Raw genomic sequence first — 14,575 nt, 5'->3', positions numbered from 1 at the left:
TCAGGGGGAGCAAGACATCTAAGGGAAGGAAATCTTTGAATTCATTGCACATCTCTACCTTTGGGGACATGTCTATATCCAATGTGGTACTTAGTACTCACTCTCTACATGTCATCCCAGTCTTGGTACTCTTGTGGTTTCTTTTGTTTGCTCTGGCTAGTAGGTGTATCTGTGTTATCTAACCTTGTTTACGCAGGTTCATTCCTTCCTAAGCCAACTCAAGACCACAAGGTAAGTATATGCATTATAGTCATGTATATGAGGATTTCTTGCTGATGTACATACTTTTTGCAAGAAGGACTCATGAGCATGAAGGTACATTACCTATATTCACACCATTTGCTCTGATGCATATAGCCAAGATACATGTAACACATTGCTTACTCCGTCATGCTTATGCATTCACATGCTCCTATATTTCATATTTACATGATTGCATACATGTAGGGGAGCCTATGCATGTTACATGTATTTCCAAAGCTTTACCTGTTATTCTCTATCTCTTTATCTAAAGCTTTGATGTATGTTGTCATCAATTACCAAAAAGGGGGATATTGAAAGCACAAGTGCTCCCTGGGTGATTTTGGTAATTAATGTCAACATATCTCTTGTTGGACTAATACTTTTACCTAGTATGTTTCAGATAAGTTCAACAATGGAGTGGCATGGACTAGAGGATGTGGAACCCCTTCAGGATGCTAAGGATAAAGGATTGGCTCAAGCTCAAAGCACAAGACTCTGCATTTTACTTTTAGTGATCGAAGATCACATTGAGTCCATAGGAAAGCCAATACTATTAAGAGGGGATGAGGTGTTGCTTAATGGCTTGCTAGCTCAAAGTGCTTAGTGATATGCTCCAAAGCCCTCAACCACTTTCTAACATCCGCATATGTCCCAAACCAAAAGTCAAACTCGGCCCTACCGAAACCATCTATCCGGCGCCACCAAGTTCTGTTGACATAGCCACTGTCAGAAACCCTAGTCTTTTCGGTCTCACCGATAGGGATCTCGGTCTCACCGAGATGGAATTGTAATCTCTATGTTTCCCTTCGTAACGTTCCGGTCAAACCGAGATGAGCGATTGGTCCCACCTAGATTGCAATGCAAACTCACTGTTTCCCTTTCGTAACGTTTTGGTCCAACCGGGATGAGCGAATCGGTCCCACCGAGTTTGCCTGACCAACCCTCTGTGTGTCTATTACCAAAATCGGTCTCACCGAGTTTGTGTAATCGGTCTCACCGAGATTACGTTATGCCCTAACCCTAACCATATCGGTCCCACCAAGTTGACATGTCGGTCCCACCGAAAATCCTAACGGTCACATTATTTACTAAATCGGTCCGGCCGAGTTTCATGATTTGGTCCCACAGAGTTTGGTAAGTTGTGTGTAATGGTTAGATTTTGTGTGGATGCTATATATACCCCTCCACCCACTCTTCATTCGTGGAGAGAGCCATCAGAACATGCCTACACTTCCAACATACATTTTTTGAGAGAGAACCACCTACACTTGTGTTGAGGTCAAGATATTCCATTCCTACCACATAAATCTTGATCTCTAGCCTTCCCCAAGTTGCTTTCCACTCAAATCTTCTTTCCACCAAATCCATATCCTGTGAGAGAGAGTTGAGTGTTGGGGAGACTATCATTTGAAGCACAAGAGCAAGGAGTTCATCATCAACACACCATTTGTTACTTCTTGGAGAGTGGTGCCTCCTAGATTGGCTAGGTGTCACTTGGGAGCCTCCGACAAGATTGTGGAGTTGAACCAAGGATTTTGTAAGGGCAAGGAGATCGCCTACTTCGTGAAGATCTACCCTAGTGAGGCAAGTCCTTCGTGGGCGACGACCATGGTGAGATAGACAAGGTTGCTTCTTCGTGGACCCTTCGTGGGTGGAGCCCTCCGTGGACTCGCGCAACCGTTACCCTTCGTGGGTTGAAGTCTCCATCAACGTGGATGTACGATAGCACCACCTATCGGAACCACAGCTCAAAAATCTCCATGTCTCCAAATTGCGTTTGCACACTCCAATCCCATCCCTTTACATTCTTGCAATTTGCATGCTTTACTTTCCGCTGCTCATATACTCTTGTCATGCTTGCTTGATTTGTATTGTGTATGTTGAAACTTTTGCCAAACTCCACTTCAACTTAAAGAAATTAAAAACTGCAGCTTTTCTCACTTAGAGTATATTCACCACCCTCTAGACACCTCTTCTTGATCCTTTCACTAACATGATTCAGACGGACTTATGCATCGCTACAGGTGAGAAAGTCTCATCATAGTCAACCCCTTTAATTTATCGAAAACCTTTTGCGGCAAGTCGAGCTTTGTATACAGTAACATTACCATCAGCATCAGTCTTCTTCTTGAAGATCCATTTATTCTCTATGGCTTGCCGATCATCGGGCTAGTCCATCGAAGTCCACACTTTGTTCTCATACATGGATCCTATCTCAGATTTCATGGCCTCAAGCCATCTGTCGGAATCTGGGCTCATCATAGCTTCTTCATAGTTCATAGGTTCACCTTGGTCTAATAACATGACTTCCAGAACAGGTTTACCGTACCACTTTGGTGCGGATCATGCTCTGGTTGACCTACGAGGTTCAGTAGCAACTTGATCTGAAGTTTCATGATCATTATCATTTGCCTCCTCTCTAGTTGGTGTAGAGCATCACGGGAACAGATTTCTCTGATGTGCTACTTTCCAATTCGAGAGAAGGTATGATAACCTCATCAAGTTCTACTTTCCTCCCACTCACTTCTTTCAAAAGAAACTCCTTCTCTAGAAAGGTGCCATTCTTGGCAACAAAGATCTTTCCTTAGGATATGTGGTAGAAGGTGTACCCAATTGTTTCCTTAGGGTATCCTATGAAGAAGCACTTTTCCGATTTGGGTTCGAGCTTATCAGGCTAAAGCCTTTTGACATAAGTGTCACAACCCCAAACTTTAAGAAAAGACAGCTTAGGTTTCTTGCCAAACCATATTTCATACGGTGTCGTCCAAACGAATTTAGACGGTGCCCTATTTAACATGAATGCGGTTGTCCTAATGCATATCCCCAAAATGAGTGGTAAATTGGTAAGAGGCATCATAGATCGCACCATATTTAATAAAGTGTGGTTATGACGTTTGGACACACCATTACGATGTGGTATTCCAGGTGGCGTAAGTTGTGAAACAATTCCACATTGTTTTAAATGAAGGCCAAACTCGTAACTCAAATATTCGCCTCCTCGATCAGATCATAGAAAATTTATTTTTTTGTTACGATGATTCTCCACTTCACTCTGAAATTCTTTGAACTTTTCAAATGTTTCAGACTTGTGTTTCATTAAGTAGATATACCCATACCTACTCAAATCATCTGTGAAGGTCAGAAAATAACAATACCCGCCGCGTGCTTCAACACTTATTGGACCGTATACATCGATATGTATTATCTCTACTAATGTCTGAGTTGGTAGGATTGCATCCATGACTTTTTTGTCTGGTTTATTTTCATCTCACATCCCACCACCATATCTCCTCATCTTCGTTTTTTTATCCTCACAATGAAAACTTTCCTAACCTTTTCAAAATTTCCTAACTAGACATGTTACAAACGAGCAAGAAACGATAGCATGTTACCAATCAATAAAATTCAGTTTCATGACAATCAATTCTAAATCCTAACATTCCTAATGCATTAATCTTTGCCTTTTGTCTCTAATTATCTCTACTCCTAATGAAGGAGTACGTTGTCGTTTCACTTCATCTTGTTACCAAGCGATTGATCAATCTACCCGAGAAAAAAAAGCGATCGATCAATCAAAGTTTTGGTTTCCTTTCGTTCGCCTTATTGATCGCCCCCGCATATCTCTATCGATAGCCTCCATCCCTTGTTAAAATGGAAAAGTGGACACAAACGATCCCCTACCTTGCATCTCAGGAACGAAAATCTCCCCCGCGGCCCCTCACTTCTGTGCCTCGACGCCTCCGCCCGCCACCCCACGCCTCGCATGGCTGGACGCCGCCATCTACACCCACACGTGTTTATGTGCCCCTGCCGCCGCCGGCGGCCCCCCGCTACCCCCTCCTACCTTACCCTTCCACCTCCTCCCCCCGTTTCTTCACCATGTCTAGGATGAACAAGCTAGGGCAGCAGGCCAGGAGCGTTGTGGCACAGTACCGGGAAGACTTGGCTGCAAATCGATGCATTCGCAGTGCAACTACATGGTGCTCATCAGTGCGACGGCTTCGTCATCAACATCACGCTATGGCGGGTCATGCTCGGCACCACCACGCTTGTCAGCCTCTCCAAGGCAAGGCGGCGGTGTCTGCATGAGGTGTAGCAAATGTATGAGGATGCGTGGAAGGCCAACATCCCAGACTTCAGGACTCTCTTTGTTCCATCAAGGACACCATCACAGGTGCGTCAATCTCAGACATCTCCCATTGTTGTCATTAATTTTTGGTAGACTGTGCGGCTCTTTCTTAGTGCTTGCATTAGTCTTGATTTATTCAGTGTACTGAGTTGTCTTGTGAGATTGATTAGGTTAATATTTCGATTTTAATGGAGAATGAATGATTTTTTAGATCAAGTGGATAATAAAACCATGGCAAACAATATATGCATTGGGTTTGATGATAGGTTGATTAAAACCATGGTAAACAATATACTTTGAGAATCGCTGGAGCAATATATTTTCCCCTATTGATTGGAAAAAATATAGTCATAACATTAAAAAGGACTATCGATAGACAATTAATCCTCTTTTTTTATATAGTTTCTACTTTCTACACAGACGTTCCCAAACATGTTCATGATACCTGAAATGCCTATAAGTTATGAACAGATCTGAAACATGTATTTCTGTGGGCAGGTGTCTATGGCTGACGGCAAAATGCACATGCAGAAAAGCTGGCTTGCCTCGGGAGCTATCAAACCTAGGTGTCAGGGTAGCTCGAATAAGTAGATTGACTAGAAACAGACGCACATAGAAGATAGCTGATTGGATAGCCACTGGCACGTAAACATGCATGTTCTTTATATTTCTTCAACACACTATGATTACAATGCTATTTCTATATGAGCAATGCTACACACACGACATTGTTTGAACGATTTATGCACAATGATTGAGCTGAACCTTTCATTACATCTGGTTCATGGATTAGCACCCTTGGATCAGTCATTGTGCAAGGGTCGGCTAGCAAATTGTCATCCATAAAGTAGTTTCATTTCTATATTTCTAGAGGTAACTGTTAATCTTTTATCGATGTTTATCTCCTGGCCGTATCTTTCTAAACTGGTGGCCAGTTTTCTTAATTATTTGTTCATGAGAATTATTCTGCATTTGTTGTTGTCTTATTGGCATCATCATTCAATCATAATTTTCTAGGCTGTGTTGATTTCATGATTATTTAATATGTGTGTATGTGTTGCAAAAACTATGTATCACCTTAATATGTTCTTGATTATCTTATTCTATAGCTTCTTTTGTTGAGTGAATATCTTCAAAGTTTCTAACTTGCAGTATCTGCTCACAGAGAGGAAGAGAGGAGCTTACTATAGGATGCTAAAATCTTTCTTCACTGCCAAAGAGAGGAGTGAGATGTTCGTGCTTTTTTTCATTTGCATGACCATTGTTTCTTTCTTTCTGTTTCTTATAACCACATCAATGAAATCCTCTCAATCTTAGCCTCCTTTGTTGCCAGGAATGTAGCCACAATATCCTAGCCGGTGATGCTACCCGAAGATCATGAAAAAAATCGTCATGTTAGGGCATTGTCGGCATGGGAACACCGGACTGGCATGTGTGACGACGGCGTCTGGCAGGTTTTGACCACAACCCACTTTACAGGTGGACAGGTAGGGTCGATCGCCTGGCTGGGTGATGTGGTGCGTGAGTAGGCTAGGAGGAACAAGAATAGGAAAGGATAAGATAATGCCATGTTGCCATCTTGACTGAAGGTTGGACACCTGATGATGATTGTCGATCAGAACTCTAAAGGTATACTGTGTGATGCTTGTCAACCAGAACTCTGCAGGTTTTATGTCTTATACTTTTGACTTATATACAATACTAAATTAAAGATATAGCAATGTTCGGGAGAAGATGCAGTGTTGCAAACAACTCATCATTCTCATAGTAGCTAGCAAATCATTTTATATTATATGAGTTATTCTTTCTTCATGTGTAATATTAATATTTTTGGATAGTTGTAGTATTTATTTCTATTCGTTTTTAATAGAATACTTCAGGTTTGAATGGTAAGGTGTCTTCAAAAAAGGAGAGATGTATTGGTTGTAGATTTTTGGTTGGCAATATCTATGTAATACTACTGAAGATAAATATTCTTGATTTGTGACGCTTGGATAAGAGACCTGATGGTGCTACTTCGGAACATTACCTGGCCTATAATCTGCAACATTCTGATGGTTGTATAGATTAGAGAGAAATATGGAAAAGATATTGTCCTTTTTCTTGCAATGTTAGTGTTAAATAATTACCATGTACCTTAGTACCCATAGATTGTTGGAATTTCGCCCATAGATCAATCACATGAAAATTACACAAAACACGCACGCACAAAAAAATTATGTCTAAGGGCCCTTGTGATGCGGAGCATCCCACGTTCATCCCCATGTACACTCCGACTACTCTCCAAGCCCCAAGAGGACATATGACGAGACCTCGAACATACGCCATTGGACACAAGGTGAATTCACTCCTCTTCGAACCGTCACTTTCCGCATGTGAGACATGGCTACTGCCTCATGCATGGACCTTGCATACACTCAGGTACAACCAAGATGACCATGGAGAATCCAAGGATCAAGGCCAAGCATGGAAGAGGAGAAGGAAGAAGAAGAATGGAGCAAGACAGGACTTGCCCGGATCATCCAGACACCCAGTCGGACGATCTGGACCGAGCCCGGACGATCCGGCTAACGTGCCCGAAGACACCCGAAGCTGCTCGACGAAGCCGGATCATCCGGACGGTCACCCGGATCATCCGAACCCCCGACACCCGGATCATCCGGGCCACCATCCGGATCATCCGGCCCCCGCCTGCGTGCGTGACTTGGGCCGAAGCCCGTGTACCCCTTCGCCCCTCACTTACCCCTTCGTGGATTAGCACTGTAAATAGACCTCCTCCTCCCCATTTTGAGGGTTAGCATTGGTTTAGCTCATATTTTGTGCGAGAGCCTTGCTCATCCACTTGGTTACTTCTCCTCGGAGCTCACGACCTCTTCGGAGAAGATCCCCCAAGCGGATTCAAGACCCCTTCAAGGGAAGACAATAAAGACCTCCTCACGAAGAAGAACGGATACCTTTGTATCTTTCCTTTGTTGATTTTGAATCTTGTGCTACCTTATGTGTTCGGTGATCTAGCCCTTGTGTGATTGATACTTGTCGGTTGAGTGATTCTCTTGTTTCTCCCCGTGATTTCCTCATGTTCTTCCGCGCGTTCTTCGTGTTTTCCCCCGTAGAATCATCTCCAAACGTGAAAGATCGGCCCCTAGGGTTCTGCCCTACATCATCTTGGTATCATGAGCCACGTTGATCACGTTTTTGGAGCCCCTACCCCGTGTTTTCTAGCTTGATTTTGTTGATTCGTCCTAAATCCGAAAATCCCCACCAAAAATAGCCCCAATTTTTTTTGATTTGTTGGTTTGATGATGTTTTGTTGATTTTGATCCGTGGATTTGCTTGGTTTCAAGTGGATCTAGCATCTCCCCAAGTTTCCCCACCTTCCATCCACGAAATCCATCAAATTTCACCCCGAAAATCATCCATTTCCGCCCAAAAATTCGTCCCCGAGAGGAAATCCCGAGCAGTTTGACCTGCCCGGATCATCCGGACCTTCTCCCGGATCATCCGGACATCCCCCGGATCAGCTAGACGCCCCCCCCCCGGACGTCCAGATAACCCACGCACCCTTATTCCCGAACCGGAGCTAACGAACCCGGATCATCCAGATGTACACCCGGATCATCCAGACCTAGCCCGGATCATCCGGACCTCCTCCCGGATGTCCGGCTAACCCTGAAACTGAGATAGACAGATTTTTGTTTTGGCCATAACTAATTCATCCAAACTCTGTTTTTGACGTTCTTTAGCTCGTTTTGAAGCTATTGACATCCCCCATCCCACAAAAAATACCACCAACATCATTTGACTCCATCAAATATTTGGAACTTTGGCATCTTTGCCTAGGGCCACCACCACATCATCCGCATTACCAACACCGACTTCCGCAACCTAACTCATTTTGTTCACCATAGCATTAGTGGTTGCTTGAGTAGTGATTCGAGTCTCCTAAGGTGTTTCGGCTACTTAGGGACGGTTGCTTCTTCATCAACCACCACCACCACTTCCTAATAACCTTGCCCACCATACGCTTCCACCAACCCAACTTAACCCATTTTTTGTTTGAGCTTGTTTGAGTTGTGGCTTGTGTCTCCTAAGGTGTTTCGGCTACTTAGGGACGGCAACTTCAACTCCGACACGTGTATAGCCCATCATTCCACTCCCGCATTGCCTAGTGCAACACCACCACCGCTTTCCGCTACCACCATTTTGACATTTGGCGTTTGAGATTTTGAGTTTGCGGTTTTTCCATTTCCCAAGGTGTTTCGGCTACTTAGGGACGAGACTCCATCATCTTGGTTTCTACATCAAGAACACCGCCACTCATCATCGCCAAGGACGGTAACCTCCATATCATCTTGGTATCGTGGAATCCCTTCATTGTATATTCCCCTTGCCATTGCATTGATAACACCTAGCCCATTTTGCGTCGCTTGCCTATGGAGACTAGCCATTTGAGTATTGCCGGCAACGTTACTTGTGCACATTAGTGAACATACTTCCCATAGCATACATACCATATCATTATGGTGCATATATTGCTATCATATCTTGTGCCACAAGTTTGTTCCCACATATATACAATTGCTATCTTGGTTTGTGCATTGTGCAGAAGTGGCCATATCCAAAAAAAAAGCTTTTAAGCAAAAGAGAAAGAGCAAAGAGCTTGTAAGCAAGTGACATAGCATCATACCACATTGCATATAAGATTGTCATATCCGATCATCTTGGATCATCTTGAGAGAAACACCGGGAACCATACATGATAGCATACTTAGGATAGTACTTGCTACATTTTGCATCTTATAGGTTGTGCACAAGTGCCGTATCCGCCTATTGAGCAATCATGCTAGCGTCTCTCTTGAGTTGTGCAACACGAGCGTTTTCCATGGATTCCACATTTTGTGCTCATTCCTTGGTTGCACGACCCCATTTATCTATCCGTGTGTGTGTTTCCGTGTGCCATTCATTGCTATTGGTCTACTTGTTTCGCTTGCAAATTTGTGAATCTCTTTCAACATTATTGACTCTTGCTAACATTTTGCATTAAATTTTTGTGCCACTATCCTCACCGAGCTCCTCCATAAGCTTTACTAGTGTAGGTGTGAGAACCGACAAGGATTGGTACCAATAGTGCTATTTCATTGTCCGCATTTGAGTGAACTTGATTCATTGTCAACATCGGTCAAGGTACATTGGTATAAGTTCTTCTCTTTCTCCCACTCATATTTGCTTGAGTCGTGTGATGGATAGGCAAGGCATTTCATCTCCGGTCTACGACAACAACGACGGCGTGAACAACTCCATCACCAAAGCGTCCATCTTCGATCTACAACGACAAATGCAAGGCGCACAATCAAGATTGCGAGAACTCATCGAGAACATCTCCATCGACATTCGTCACTCCGAAGCAAGGAAAAGGGACTACATCGACAAGAAGCTTTCCGCACATAAATAGGAGCAAGATGCAAGGATGGAGGAGATTAGAGCCTTGATCAAGTCTTCTTCCCCTTCGTCATCCTCAAGGCGGCGACATTCAAGACACAAGTCTTCGGAGCGCGGAAACGATGCAAGTGCAAATCGTCCTCGTCCACATCTACATGGCGACCATCATCACGTTCGTGATCCACATCGTCATGAAGGCCAAGTCACCTCCAAGCAACATGTGCACGACGATGACGAACGCCTACGAGCTCAAGCACAACAATGACACCATCATCATGAAGATGCTCCACAAGCACAAATGCACAAGTCCCAACAAGCCCTACTTCACGCCAAGTCCAAGCTTCATGAGCAAAAGAGAAGACCGCGAGACGACCACCACCAAGACGGTGACAAGACGGTCGAGCAAGGGCCATCCCCTTCGACCACGGCGACGAGCGCGAACCTCTTCAACACCATGAAGACGGCGCCCACATTGGACTCATACTCCGAGTCAAGCTACACGACCGCGCATAGAGACATTTGCACCTACATCTCTCCGACACACACATATCTTGAGATGCCCATTTGTCATTTGAGGAGAGCCACCACCACATGAGTGACATGAGTGATTCCACCATATGTGACATTGAGAGCATTTCCTATGAGAGGATGAGTGTGACCACCACTAGCCCCACACATGAGAGCATCCCACACATACTATGTGAGGTTGAGCGCCATTTGAGTGACTCCACCAACCATATGAGTGAGTGCATCCTTGAGGGAGTGAGTGAGCCACAACACTTAGAGAGTGAGGTAGTTGACACGGCATGTGAGGCCACCATGATTTCTAATGACTTAACCTCTACTCCTAGTGTGTTTTCTTCTTTGGTGCTAGGTCTCCTACATGACGACATGCCTATCCTCGATGAGTCCATCCCTCCAATGGACAAAATGATGGCCACGATGGACGATAATGCACCCCCCACATGGTTCCATCAAGATGAAGATGACAACGAGACGATCTTCAACACCTCACCTACAACACATGAGCGACGCTCCAAAGGTAACATAGGTGATCCTGCTTCTCTTGTCCCACTAGTGTACGCTCTTGATAATGATTGCTCCCATGATGTTGACCCACCTATTACCATGCTTCATGCTAGTGAAACTTCGTCATGCCTTGACTTACCTATTTATGATGAATATGATGATGAGCATGTTAAGTTGCCTAGTTGTGATGCTATGCTCCATAGGATATCATGTGAAAATTCTATTGGTCACATCATGTTTGACAATCCATTGAACTTGTCATATGCTATGAGTGAGATCTCACATATTGCATCATTTCAATCTCAACATAGTAACTATGCATGCCCCATTAAAATAAATCCCATTTGCACTTATGGCATAGATGACGAGATGATGGTCATTGGCTTTTGTTTTTCTTGTGATGATATTGCCATGCTTCCTTTACATGAATTTCGCAATTCATCTACTATGCCATGCCATGATCACATTGCTCCAAATATGCATTATTTTGGATGTTGTCAATATTCTCCATGTGATGTTCCTACTAATGCTCATGAGGAGACCCCCATAGTTTCCTCATACATATTCGGAGATCTTGATGCATTTCATACTTTGCATGATTCCCATGATAGTGTACACCATATGCATTCCATGAATAACAATGCTCTAGATATTGCTCGTGATGCATTACACAATTTGAGTCTCCATTATGCTATACATAATAACAAACCTCTCATGATGGATGACATGTTTCTATATCACACATCTCATTTATTTGAGCATTCGATATTTTGTGCTCACCGACACTTGCACATGCGCATCATGATGGATGATGTGTACATATACCACGCACACACAATTTTTCCTTTGCCTTTGTTTTGTGTAGGTACTCACATATACTCGTCAACCTCTCAATCCCAAGAGTTGACGAAGCGAGCTCTTGAGAGCAACGACGGCTTGGGATCCCGTGGACTATCCTTACCACCGTTCCCTTCACGCAAGGACTACGCGCATCTCTTCTACTTGACTCTCACATGGCTATGGGCTATTTACCACTTGTCACCTTATGCCCATACTATTGTGTTCACTTTGCATGTTATTCTTGCTCCTATGCCTTTGCCATGCAATTGTGACCCTTTCTTGCATCTACCCATGATTCACCATTATGCTACTTCTATGTGTATTTGCATGCTTGGTGGAGATCCTTGTTGCTTTTGCCATGTTTATCATTTGCCCCATGCTATTGATGCTTGTTGTGTTGGGAGAGTCATGATGTTCCATTGCTATTTACATATGGCCTCTCGCCAATACATTGATAATATTTTTCTCATATCTTGCTTTCATGCTTGTGATATGTCATGTCCATTATTCATGCCCACTATTTGCACACATGACATGCTTGCTATGATTCCCTCTAGTATGTTGCATCTTCGCACTACTAGCTTGCTTGACTTGATCGCTATGATTGCTTGCTATGTTGCATCACCAATGTTCCACTCTTACTCGCTTTCTTGGGTTGCTGACATATATGCTCATGCCTCTCACATGATATATCTTGATCATTGTCTCTTGTCTCCATTAGTTGCATCTCCCATATCACCTTGTATTGAGTGCCAACTTGCTATGCTTATTGATCTCGGAGACTTGGACACTTTACTTGTGATGCATGCTTGTTTGATTTAGCCTCTTGTATTTGGTTATTCTTTCACCATATGCCTCCATACTATGCAATACTCCCTTGTCCTTTCTTATGATGAGCATGATGCATACACTTGTTGGGTATCTTACCTCACAAATGATAGGTGTTGCATTTGCACCAACCTCATTTGTTTTTTCGAGTGTTTGCCATGTTCTTTTGTTTTGAAGGATTCATAAGGCGGTACCATGATGAGACAACTTGGTCATGTGAAGGCATACACGATGTGCGACACCAAAATTTTTGACATTCTCATAAAGGTGAACTCCTTCTCTTTGAGCCATCCTCAAATACGCATATTGGATGGGTCACTCTTTCATTGTTGTTTCCTTCTTGTTGTCTACATGATACATCTCGTGAACGGAGGAGCAACATTGGAGATTAGCTACATGGACCTTCACATTGAGGAGCGCTCGCACTTATTGGATGCATCTTCAGAATTCCACTCATGCCACGACATCGAGCATTGGTACACCAACACCTCCATATTTGTTGATTGTGCTCATACATGTCATGCTCGATGGACATTTCATACTCACCATAAGTTTGCACCGTATGCATGGATTGACCCACATTATGCTTGTCTTGTTGCATATATTTCCATGTCATCCATGATATATGATCTTGTGCATTTCCTTAGCAAATTTGTTGTGATCTACCTTGATGGCATATTCATACATCATGATCATATTGCCCATCATCAATTGCATGATACCATACACATATTGAGCATCCATTGCCATATTCATGCTATTGATGAACCGTCTCTATATGACATCATTTTGCACAATGGTAGAATCTGTCGCTTTGTGCACCATGCTAATTACCCTATGAATGCTTTGCATATCATTCTAGATCATCTTGATAAGCATCATGTGTCTTGCCATGCACTATCTTGCCGCACGGACTCATTCTTACATGATGGACACTTTGTGTGCGCTAACCATTGTATTTCCAAGTGTACTTTGTGTTTGCTCATTTTGCATGTACCACATACCGGAGACACCTTGGAGTACTTGGACTGCGCAATGCCTTCACCTACGTCCCACTACAAGCCCGTCCACGACACCCGTTTCCATGGTGATGAGGATCACGATCCGAGGTCGGATCTTTCCCAAGGGTGGGGGGAGATGATGCGGAGCATTCCACGTTCATCCCCATGTACACTCTGACTACTCTCCAAGCCCCAAGAGGATATATGACAAGACCTCGAACATACGCCATTGGACACAAGGTGAATTCACTCCTCTTCGAACCGTCACTTTCCGCATGTGAGACATGGCTACTACCTCATGCATGGACCTTGCATACACTCAGGTACAACCAAGATGACCATGGAGAATCCAAGGATCAAGGCCAAGCATGGAAGAGGAGAAGGAAGAAGAAGAATGGAGCAAGACAGGACTTTCCCGGATCATCCAGACACCCAGCCGGACGATCCGGACCGAGCCCGGACGATCCGGACGACCACCCGGACGATCCGGCTGACATGCCCGAAGACACCCGAAGCTGCTCGACGAAGCCGGATCATCCGGACGGTCACCCGGATCATCCGGACCCCCGACACCCGGATCATCCGGGCCACCATCCGGATCATCCGGACCCCGCCTGCGTGCGTGACTTGGGCCGAAGCCCGTGTACCCCTTCGCCCCTCACTTACCCCTTTGTGGATTAGCACTATAAATAGACCTCCTCCTCCCCATTTTGAGGGTTAGCATTGGTTTAGCTCATATTTTGTGTGAGAGCCTTGCTCATCCACTTGGTTACTTCTCCTCGGAGCTCACGACCTCTTCGGAGAAGATCCCCCAAGCGGATTCAAGACCCCTTCAAGGGAAGACAATCAAGACCTCCTCACGGAGAAGAACGACTACCTTTGCATCTTTCCTTTGTTGATTTTGAATCTTGTGCTACCTTATGTGTTCGGTGATCTGGCCCTTGTGTGATCGATACTTGTCGGTTGAGTGATTCTCTTGTTTCTCCCCGTGATTTCCTCGTGTTCTTCCGCACGTTCTTCGTGTTTCCCCCCGTAGGATCCTCTCCAAACGTGAAAGATCGGCCCC

This window comes from Triticum aestivum, chromosome 2A (genome assembly GCF_018294505.1).
Source record: "Triticum aestivum cultivar Chinese Spring chromosome 2A, IWGSC CS RefSeq v2.1, whole genome shotgun sequence".
Lineage (NCBI taxonomy): Eukaryota > Viridiplantae > Streptophyta > Magnoliopsida > Poales > Poaceae > Triticum > Triticum aestivum.
The sequence above is the reverse complement of the archived record's forward strand: the minus strand, read 5'-3'. Positions refer to the sequence as shown.